The following is a 12,221-nucleotide window of genomic DNA, read 5'->3' on the forward strand; positions in this document are numbered from 1 at the left end:
TTTTCTTTCGAAATCCAGAATTAATTTCATCGGTATAATTGTAAGAAATATCCCAATATCTTTTGTAGAAACATTTTATTCATTTATTGACTAAGATTGTAACTTTTCCTTTAGACATTTTCTTTAATGTAATACTACTAATGTATGTAGTCCATAGTTTTTAATTAAAATTGTTTACCATGATAGTGTTCCATACTACTCATACTGGCTAATCAAGTTCATATGATTAATGCAAAACAAATAATAATTAGAACCCTTCGTTTATGAAATATGGCCTTTAGAAAGAAGAAGTTTAATGACTGTATGTTTGCAATATTTTGGTTATTTTGATATGTCTTTGCAGTTTTCATAATACATGTTATGGTGCAGCTGTAGAGATGAACTTGCTTTTATGCGATTAATTGTCCTAATGGTCCTTTTTGTAACAACATAATTGATTTATCCATACGCATGTTTGTACCAATTGAAGGGGTCAGTGCAAGATGGTATCTATCGTTATTTAACATTATATTGAGAAAAAGGGCATTTTATGAAATTTTAGTTTTAATTGAAATGTTTTAAAATTAATTCACTAATAAGAAATGTTAATATTAATAATAAAAAAAACATTTGAAACCAAAGTTGTATGTTTTACATAAGTTTTAACCAATTTATTAAAAGAAAAGTTACATTTATCAAATGTGCTTATGCAAAAACGGTTTTAAATTCTATGGAGTAAGGACCTTTGTAACTTTTAAAACAATTGCATAAAGTATTTGAGCTTAAAATTTACATTTCTTTCAACTTACCTCTGGAGTTAGGATCTTTGTTAAGTTTCCCCAAGAACCATTTCCACCTTAAAAACAAAGAAGTGAGTAACGAAGGGAGGTTATTCTAATTCTAGAAAACGTTCTTTAAATCACAAAGGTCCTAAATCAATTTTACCCTAAATTGGAGTTAGGTACCTTCTTGCACTGACCCCTTCAATTTGCCATATAAATTCATGTATGTCTCTTTAGCATTTTTGTCTTTTTCAGTATCATCTTTGCAAGAAATAAAAAATTGTTTTGTTGTGTCATTATTCATGATGACTATCTGGTGAGCTCATTATCTGCCAATACGGAAAAGACAATGACATGACGGTCAAGTAACATCAAATCAAAGATGTTACTGAAAAATACTAATTCTTGACGGCCAATAACTTTTTAAATTTCTTCCGGTATGAAGTGCTCAGGATTTTAAACTAAACACTTGATGGTACAAATATCGAACAATATAATTTCTCTTGAAATGTAATTTTATTTTTATTTTCAAATAGTTTTGTTATCAGTTTAAAACATATATTATCATTAATAATGTAACACGTATTAAAAATAATACAAAATACATTATATATTAGTTGGAAGAAAGGATTACTGACTTTTTGAACACATTGTGTCATTAAAGCAAGTGTTATGACGTTACCGGGGACACATTATCGTATCATCAGCCACTTGTAACATATAAAAAACGCGATTGAAATTATTATCCTTGACACGGTATACATCCAGTAACACAGAAATGTGTAATTTTATAGCCAGAAAACGAGCACCACGGAAAATAAATTAGAAACTATTTTATTGTTACAGTATTTAAAATTAAAAGAAACGCATAAGGTTGCTGAGTCATTATATTCAGCCACTTGTAACATATAAAAAAAACGCGCTTGAAATGATTATTTTAAACACCGTATATATCCAGTTTCACAGAATCGTGTAATTTTATGGCCAGAAAACGAGCACCACGGAAAATAACTTAAAAAATATCTTATTATATTTAAAACTGAAAGAAACGCATACGGATGCTGAGTCATCATATAAACACGTCTTATTTTTTGTTTATTTTTCCAGATCAATCGTGAGAATGACGGTCTGGGTGCGACTTTTCTGTTTTGTCAGTATCTTGAAATATAATGACGTATTTATTAATATATATCCGGTGAACCTGGGACTACTCATGTCATATAGTACTTATATTAGCAGATAATGTGCTACTTTGACTTTTACGGGGCAACGCCGAATTCGTGAAATATTCACCGAAGCAACGCTGACTAAAGTAACTGAAGCTTATCTGTTTCCTTCTACCATTATATGACACCAGTAGTTTGGCAAATGTTTCAGGTATACCGCATATACAAAACTATAATGGTGCTTTCAAAAGGGAAGTCAGGTTATCATTCTCACGAGTCATCTTTAAAAGTAAATATGTACCAGGAAATATTTGTATTGCTGGTAAAAGTATGATGTTTGAGCTGCCGTATGCGCTTATTTATTTCTTTGGTATGATATTTCGGTCCGTTAACTTACCGTGTTATTCGTTTCCCCCATAATTTTGCACATATTCGTCTTTATGTTTGCTTTATTTGCATATTACTGCGTTACTTAAAATACGCGGCATAAATTGACATGCACGTTTAGGTGCACTTTTCTAAAATTGAAGAAACTAGATGGCATCAGTATTTTAAAAAAGGACTCTATGAATCGCTAGAGTAATATGTATTGTTTATTTATATTTTCTTGTCCAAATTAAAAGTATATGATAATGATAATGTTAACGGTCAAACATTATTAAATAGGTATGAATCTAAATACTGACAGTTGTAAATGCTAAAAAAGTATACGGTCAAATGTCTTTTGAAAATATGATAAATAAGATCAACAAGGAAAGGCGGCGTTCAATGAACGCAACCCCCACCCGACTCAGTGGCAAGACCCAGTGGCAAGGAGCCCAGGTGGACTCTTAACAAAAACAGGACAGGGCACAAGACAGAAGACGTCTTCCAACATGACAAGTGCAATGACATTACCGAGTACATACCGGTAATCATATATCATTGGCGGGATTAACAAAACAAGGAACGCATTTAAAATGTTTTTTCTAGACGGCCAATAATTATTAATTTCACATCCGGGATGTGCAGGTGTCTGAGTAGATGGAGTTAAAACTCTATTACACGTATTTTCCCATGTTAATCGTTTTCCATCGTACGAAAAAACGTCTTAAAACGTACTATTTGCAGGAAAAAAAACATTATGATACGTACATTTTCATAAAATCAAGATACTGTGTACACAATTATGAATTATTGATAATGTGTACCCTTTCTTCGAAGCAGTAGATCAAAAGGATAACACTGGCGAACAAAAAAAGAGAATCAAATACTGTGAAAAAGTTTGCTCTCTTAAATAATGTTTATAATGTACATTCTCAAAAAGATTTAAGTTCAGTATTTTTTATTAAATTTCTTTACGCACTTTTGTAACACTATCCGGTACACTGCATTTTAAATTAACCATCTTTTTGAAAGTCAAATGGATATCTAACTAACCAAAATAAATGGGCGAATTCTCCTCTAGAAAAAGTGTTCGCGGTTTCAGCATTTTAAGGATGCGCGCGAATCGTTTGCCCCTTTTTTCTATAAAAGAAAAAAATGGTTTATTTACAGCAACATCGCACGTAACCATGTGATAACTCGTTCTTTTGGTCACAGCCTCGGTATTTCCGGTGAATTAATAGCTCATTTGGAAACATAATTTGTCAAGTTCAAATCATGGCGCTTTTGCTACTGAATAACACCATTTTCTTATCATGAATGTTGAGTGTGAATTTCCTGGTCCAAATGGAATAATAACGACATAAAGCACATTGAAATTATTGCAATATATAATTTGTTCAAAATTAAGTAATCTTTTATGTTTCTAAGATAGGTTGTCTGGACTTTATTTCTGAAATGTTACATGTATAATTAAATCGGCATTGATGTCGATTCCATATTTGAGTTCCTAAAATGGTATGCTTCTGTTCGTGATTAAAATATGTGTTTTTTATGGCGATGCTGATATTTTTACATTGTTCTCAAAATATAACTACATATTTGAATAGATGTAAAAGAAGTATTTAATGTACTAAGTATACGCATATCTATTAAATAATGTGACGGTATTTGTTAATATCTAATATAACTGTAATATATATTTCTGTTATTTACGTAAGAGTGATATACAGTTTTAATTTTTCATTCGTGTTTACAGTTACCTTCTATTTCTGGACAGAATGTAGCTATTATGCCAGAGCCTTCATATAAAATCTAAATTTCTGTTAGGTGTGTTTCTTTGAGGAAATACTAGCCTTTTGGTAAACGAATATTTTAAAATGATGATATACGCAACCTTTCATAACTATGATCGTTAATTAAGTTTTTGTAATAGTGTATGTGTTTTTTCTTTATCTCTAAAATAGTGGGAAATAAGCCTTTCTGTACCATCTGAACAAATGGAATAACAAATAGCTGCAGGGTTTATTCTCTGCAAGATTTCTTTGCACTTTTGAAGAAAGAGTATTTTCTCTCACGGCAACGTATCACGTTATATGATGATCACTCAATATTTTTGGTCATTGCGACCTCTGTATTTCCGTTGAATACATTGTGAGCCTTATTTTGACAAGTTAATTAATGGTGGATTCGCATTAGAATAACATTAATTTTCATGATTCCAGGAAGTTTTTATTAACTGAATTAAAACAAGAGTATGGCTAAACCACGTTAGTGCTTCTAGAATGATGAAAATGTGTCGAAATTATGGATCACCACTTAATCGGTTAACAAAATGTGCGATTTCAAGCATTTCTCATCCAAACACTTCTAAGGGTGTCAAAGGCGTAAAGCATGTCCAATATAAAGACTTAATGTTGATTTCATTTTGTTTGTTTTGTTTTTTAACGTTTATTTTTGGTCTTATGTTCTTGTTGACGATATGGATATGGAATTTCTTAAAAATATTTAACTACTTTGAGACTTCTCTGTCGTTGTTCCTATTTCATTTACTAGTATTCGCCACATCGATGTGGATTAATCCGCATTTATTGACCATCATTGTATATTTTCTTGCGACAGAGAATGATTTTAACATAATAGAACCAATTGGAATCCCTAAAAACGTTTGAGAGATTTGATTTCTTACTTAATCGTTTATTTTATTAATTTTAATCAAGGTCACCATATGATAATTAAAAACACTACGCCTCTGGCTGGCTATATATCTTTCTTTATATCTCCCAAATTGAGAATGGAAAAGTTTAAAAAATGGAAGCTGGTGCATGTATATTGAGCAGGGTAAGGATTAATTTAAAATACTCAGGGCAATAGATATGTTCTGAAAATACACATTTTGTCTCCGTAAAACATGCTTCATATGACACATGATCTTTTCAAACGTGTTGTAAATAACAACTTGTTTAAAGTTAAACGAATTTCCTATTGTGGTTAAGTGAGCCATTGTCGTATCGATTATCATTAGTTTATTATATATTTGCTTTTAGTAAAATGACGGATCTCTCCCAGAAGATGCATCCGATAGTACAAGAATATTTTAAAATGCTTATCTATTCCGGGGTTTAGCTTTGTTGTCCTTCCGTCATATAGATAACAATGAAAGTTCTTTTGTATTGTTTTGGAAGATCCAGTTGTGTTGTTGGTTGGCATTTTACCTGGTGAAAACCCTAAGAATGCATTAAGTGTTTGACAGATGGTGTGTTGCAATCTATCATTAATATTGATAGGTTTTACAAAGTTTATGCGGCAAAAATGTCAAATTCATAGACACCTACATTCGTTATTGTTATTTTCTATTTCTATGTACTGTACCACTTTGATAATGTGAGAGTGACTTGCAATTTTTGTGTACGCAGAAGTTTACAATCTTTGTCTGAATATGTAAAGCAGCTTTTGTAGCAGTTAATATAGTACAAGTTAGAGCATAAAGTTTATATGACTGTGTTAATGGCAAAGTTGGTAGTCATTGGGATGCAATACAGCTTATTTTTTCACGAGTTCGAGCCTCACAAGTTGTCTTCTTGTTTTTTCCTATTTTTGTCATTTTTATTGAGGATATAAATGATTTGAAAAATATAGGAAGTTTTATTATAATATCTAATAATTTAAGTATACCGGTTATATAAGTTTTATCCTGTGAAGTGTGAAGTACGCTGTAGTACTTTTACACTGCATGAGTACTTCGTGCCAACTGTACTATAGTTGAAATAATTTGACTACATATATTCATTCTGTTTAGTATTCAGGAAAAGGTTGTACCAGCTGGCCAGACATTACTTTTGAGAAAAAAAGGAAATAAGAAGCAAATAGAAATTAACACAAAACATAACACTCTTTACGTCAAGAAAAATATAGTATATTCGTATTTGATTGTTTATATAGAGATATTATATTCGCGACAAAATACCAATCCGAACCAGTCTTGCATTGTAATTTAACTAGAAGATTTTCTGTGCGTTACGCTGACAAGTGATTGATTTGTCAATATTTTAATTTATATGGCAAGCCTGCATGCCCAAAAATAATAAACATAATATGATAACTGTTTTACACTCTGTAATAGTTGACTTGAGCGCCGCGTCACTAAATAATAACCCTAAACGTACAGCTTTTTTAACACGAAAATATTCCTAGAAAGAGTACATTGGATCTCCGTATCTCCTGAACTATTTATTACACTTTCTAATTAAGAAATAAATCCCAAACAGTGATTTTATCGTTCAATAAAATTACTGTTTGTAGTTCGGATGCGAGGAATTATATCGCGAGGGCGTAGTTCGAGTTATATAATGATGCGCATATGAACGACAAACATTGATCTTATCAGGCGATAAAATCACCGATTTGGATATATTATTTCGATTCTAACACGACATTAACAAATAAATGCTGCCGTACCTTATATTGAGCAAAATATTGCCTGATTTGTTGCCGTACTTATTTTCAGCGCGGCGCATTTTTTAGTGGTTACGCCACATGTATAAAGATAACGTCACATATCTAAATATAGAACGTGAACAGTGATTTTATTGCATAGTAACACACTATTTAGGTTCTTCTATATTCAATAGGGACTATTGCGGGTCGTATAACTAAAATCCCGAGTTTCATTACATGACGGTTATAGTAAGTTAGTTTGTATGATTTTTAATAGCTAAAGAATGTTCAAAATCATTCATTTAATGTACCGAGAAAAAATAATTGTAAACAAAATTGTGTTCAAATCACCAAAGAGTATACCAAACATAAACTGATAATGTATAAGATATATGCTAATTAAAACAATATCCTAAATAGATATTATGTTGGTAACAAATGATGTAAAAAAAATGTTCTTAAATTTCCATGTGATGTACTGTATCCGTTTTTCTTTTACGCATAATCTTAACCAACGATAAATGATAAGCATTAATGTATCGTCAGAAGACGTTCATGTCAGTGCCAGGATAATTGTCTGTTAACCTCATTCCTTACCAATTAGATTGATGACAAGCGAATTAAACGAGAAGCATGATCTTGTTAAAGTAATCAATCTGTAACACTTTCGGGTTCAACTTTGTCGTTCCTTTCAGCACCGAGTTACATGTTTACACACATTTACAAATGCTATTTGGGTCTTACATAATATAGATCGTAAAGAACAAAATGCACTATTTCAAATTTGCTGTTCGTTCTATTTATAGGACAAATAGAACTGCTATATGTATTTCTTCAAAATTAAGATTAAACGCAATGTCAATGTGATAACAAAACTATGGATGGTTTACAATTCAGTTTCATAAAGAGTTAAATCTTGTTTAAAGTAAAAGAAATATTAACTCATCTCTTTTCTTTTATATGAATATAAAATGCGAATTAATAAAGAAGATTTATACTGACAAAGTCAAGTAATAAGTATATTAAATATATAAACCAATAATATGATGGCATTTTCAGTTATTCGTCGCTATTTTCTGTCTAGTCAGATATGATAATCAGTATATTTGTGCTTCCATTCGCTCTATTTGTGGCAAAGATGGCGTAAACTTGTGGCTGTGATATTTGTGAAATGTTACAATGAACGGGACTATTTGAACATTTGTTTATAATGAATAATAGCTTATTTAATATGCATTATACTACTCAAGTTTTGATTAGCATAAAAATAGTCATTATACTATTTTAATTTTAATTGTCCCGCCACGTGGTCACGGATAGCGATTTTGTTATTCAACGATGTATCAAATTCATGATCATTTAAAGGCCACACATGTTAACATTTGTCATTTTGACTTGGCAAATGCTACATGACGTTATTTGAGCGAAGCAGAGATGTGTAGCCCTGCAAGGATGGTTTGGGGTCAATATTTGTACAGACATATTCACATAATTGATGAGTCTAGGTTTTGCCTAGACTTTTCTGACAGACATGTAAGAGTCTGGGGACATGAGGAAAGATTTCAAGCCGGTTCTTTGCTTAGCACGTCTTTTCTGAGGCGGGTCAGGTATATTGTCGGGATGCATTAGCGGGGAAGGACGGAAGACCTCTGTATGCCTATTAGAAGTTCATTGACTTGTCAGAGGAGAATATACTTAAACTAATGCAAAATTAGTAACATAAATATCAAAATTGTTCTACAATCAAATTGATTAAACATTGAAAATCAAATGTATGACGCTAAGCATATCATTACACTTAAACATTTGATGCTTAGCTTGGTAGTATATTATATTCTATACTGATATGCATATATAATCAGTTCATTAAAAACATATTTAATATATTTTCTTATTACAAATATTTGAATGTTTTTTTTTTTTTTTTTTTTTTTTTTTTTTTTATACTGATATGCAAGCAGCTCAATCTCAATAAATTTGAGATTAACATTAAATAGAAATCTGTTATTTCAAGATTTATGTTTATGTTGTTAAATGAGCAACCTTTTACATTCTCAAATGCTATAAATTCATTTTGTATTTGTCATTGAGTTTTGCAACGATCGAATGTTATAAAAGTTGTTTTCTGCAAGCTCTTATTTTTAGAACCATAACTTAGCCCTTAAATTGTTTTCGCATGATACCTGTATGCAGAACTCAGACAAAATGTCTGAAAGAATTTATCAAATCTTAATATATAACTGTTTTTATTCAAGACCATTTTGTTGCATTTTTTATTTCTTCGTAGAAATTTCCTGCTGACAAAGTTTGCAATTGAAAATTATTAAATCATTAATTATTGTATCATTTTAAGAACAAAATGTTTTAAATAGCGCCGATGTTAATTCTTTTCAGTATGAATGATAGGTTGATTTACAAAAAAATATGTCAGTTGTGATTTAATTCACTTCATATTTTTTTCGGGGAAAATCTTATTTCCTCAAACGGGATTTTTCTTAGCAACGTTCATGGCAATTCTGTTAATCTTGAAAGATGGCATATCTATATTTGCCGAGCAATAACTGATTCAGGCACTCAATTGGTTTCTGTGTGAATTTTATCGACCAACATCCAATTACAAATCGAGGTGCCAAATGTAATGTTACAAATAATACGATAATAAGATTTCGTGTCCATTAACAGAAATATCCTATCTGCGTTTTACATCGAAACTAGTTTACTGAATTATAAAGAAACTACTAGTAGGCATTTTCTTATTACAAATATTTGAATGTTTCATTATTGCACAATTTATGATATACAAGTTAAGTAAAACTTAAAATATGATAAACAAGATCAACAAGGAAAGGCGGCGTTAAACTTCATTCTTGACTTATATCTAGTATAAGAGGACTCTTAACGTAACAATGGAATTCAACAGTGCATAGTTTATCATACAAGTAAGTAGTGTGTTACGAATTTAGAAGTTGTTGATATTGATTAATAAGAACGACAGTGTCAAAACGCAACACTTTGAACTAAGTTACATTTTCGACGCTTAAATTATTGTCAAAAAGTTGTGCTCGAACAGCGATGGCCATTGAATATAAAATTTTTATAATGACTATTATTCTGTTTTATGTCAATATTCAGTTTACTTATTTCCTCGAATCAAAACATTTTTTTCCTCTTTTCATAATATTACTCTTAGACATTGTATTTAATGTGATGCTCCTTCTTTAACGAAAAATCATAGTTTCGTCTTTTCCAATCAAGCTTTTCGGAAAAATAATCTTGGCACTAAGGTACACATTATATCCTTTCGGCGACAAATACGCTATAATAGTTTATTGCAAAAGTATATGTTTTTTATCATTGGTCAGGGAAATCAACTTTATAAAAATCTGGAAACAAAGTGATCCATCGGAAGCATTAATCACAACAAAATTACAATAGAATTGCGGACTCGGTTTGATTGAGTCTGTACATAAGGGATAATAAATAAGTGCCACATTCCTCACGCCCCCTAGCACCGGCTTGAGCTGTACTCAATTCTCAACACATAATAGTGCTGGCATCAATAATCCAAGTGATTATAAAGTTACTTTTTGCGAGACAAAAAAAAAGATCAAGAGCAATTCAATTTGTGCGTATACAGTACATCGACATTATAACGTCACTGCTTTATTCACCACATAATACTTTTGAGTGAGCTAGCTCTACGTTTCTTACTATTAAAAAAAATCTGAATTGGTTTATTTCAAATAAAAATGGTAAGTAATATTTTATCCAAATTTTAAAAAAGAAAGAGACTTATATTCCTAAATGTATGTCGGTTGATAATATTATATCAATTATCCTTAAGTAAAAGTAGAAATGCTTTGTGGTTTCTATTTTCAAAGTTGCATTTGAAAGTAATTATTAAATAGCACGGGTTCTTTCTAATGAATTGAGTATGGCAATTATCTTCTTAACTCTCATTTTTAAAGTTAACGTTTCCTAAACTTAGTAAGGAAAGAAATTATATGTTCAACATGTTATAACTACTTAATTAAGTTAATGGATAAGTAAAAAAGAAATAAAAAATGTAATTCACTCAGTATTTTAAAGCAGATATATTATAGACTTCTATCAAAAACGGTGTTTTGGTACATAGAACAATAAAAACTGGAGACAAATCATGTATTTTAAAATCGGATATTATGAACAAATCAAAAAGCAATAGTATATTCGTTCTATTTATAAATAAAAAATGCAGATACATTGCTAGATAGTACAATTGTTAATGATTTTTAAAGATGGACGTTATACAAAATGAAGTAAGGACCATGCGGTATTATATGCTAATACTTTTTTTAATACGAAAGCTATTGATAAAACCATTTTGGTATGCTTAAGGCAAACCAAGACACCTACATTATCCAATTTACAATTTACGTAGTACTACGCTTTTCATGCAAAAGACCACCAGGGGCTCATACGAAATAGACCGATGCTTAAAGACAATTTGTCACTGTCAGGATAATTGCCGGTTAAAATAATTGCTTTTCAATTAATGTTTTGACAAGTGAATTAATATTTGGAGCATTAACAGTTTGTATTCTTATAAACGAATGAGTGGCACAGGGGATACTAAATGATTGTGATTTCTGATTGGTTGTGTTGCTCACGTGCAGATACAAATTTAGCCAATCAGCAAAAGCGACTGATTCTATTTAATTAGAACACTCGTTTAAATTTCCATTAAAAGAAAAACGTGTAAATATCGTCGCAAAACCAAAATGAGTTTTTTTTTTACTTTTTAGATCCTTTTGAGGCGTTAACGGCGACTCAAGCAATAAAACACAGAAATCGATATTCTAAGTTAAAAATGACTTTAATTTCATTTGAAAAAACTTATAATAATATGTTTTATAATTATTATTTGACGTCACATTTTAATATACAAATTATGTATAACACACATTTCGTAAGAAAATGACCCTTTATTAAGTTACGTTGTCGTTTCAACATCCGCTGGCTTCATAACAGTCATGTGAAAAAAAGAATTTTACAGTCTTTTTACAATCATTTTATATAGACCTAGTATATAAAATTCGTTTCAAAATTGTCAAAGTATAGCTTTATAAAACCTTCGTATATTCGTTTAATTCATTTAGAATTTGTTTTGTTTTGTTTGGTTTAACTGCACACTAACATAGTTTAGAGCATATGGCGCCGAAACAGGAGGATGAACTTGGCTAACCTCGAGTGTTACACACTTAAAGCAACACTAGTGTCCAAAACAACCTTACCTGCTGGAGCTTAGAGATGCATACACTTCAATAATTTGAAAACATTTGCTCGCCTCTTATAATCATGCAGGTTAAACGGTGGCTATAACAGTTTTTATGCCTAAACTCGTGAAGGAAACCACTCGGCCAAGGGGAAATGCATTGAGTATAAATTTAAATGAGATGATTACTCATCTACGAACCTAAATCACTTGGTCTTTATCTTAGCAAATGGTCTGTGC

Source organism: Ruditapes philippinarum, unplaced genomic scaffold (assembly GCF_026571515.1).
Source record: "Ruditapes philippinarum isolate M1 unplaced genomic scaffold, ASM2657151v2 ctg650_1_1_1_1, whole genome shotgun sequence".
Taxonomy (NCBI): Eukaryota; Metazoa; Mollusca; class Bivalvia; order Venerida; family Veneridae; genus Ruditapes; species Ruditapes philippinarum.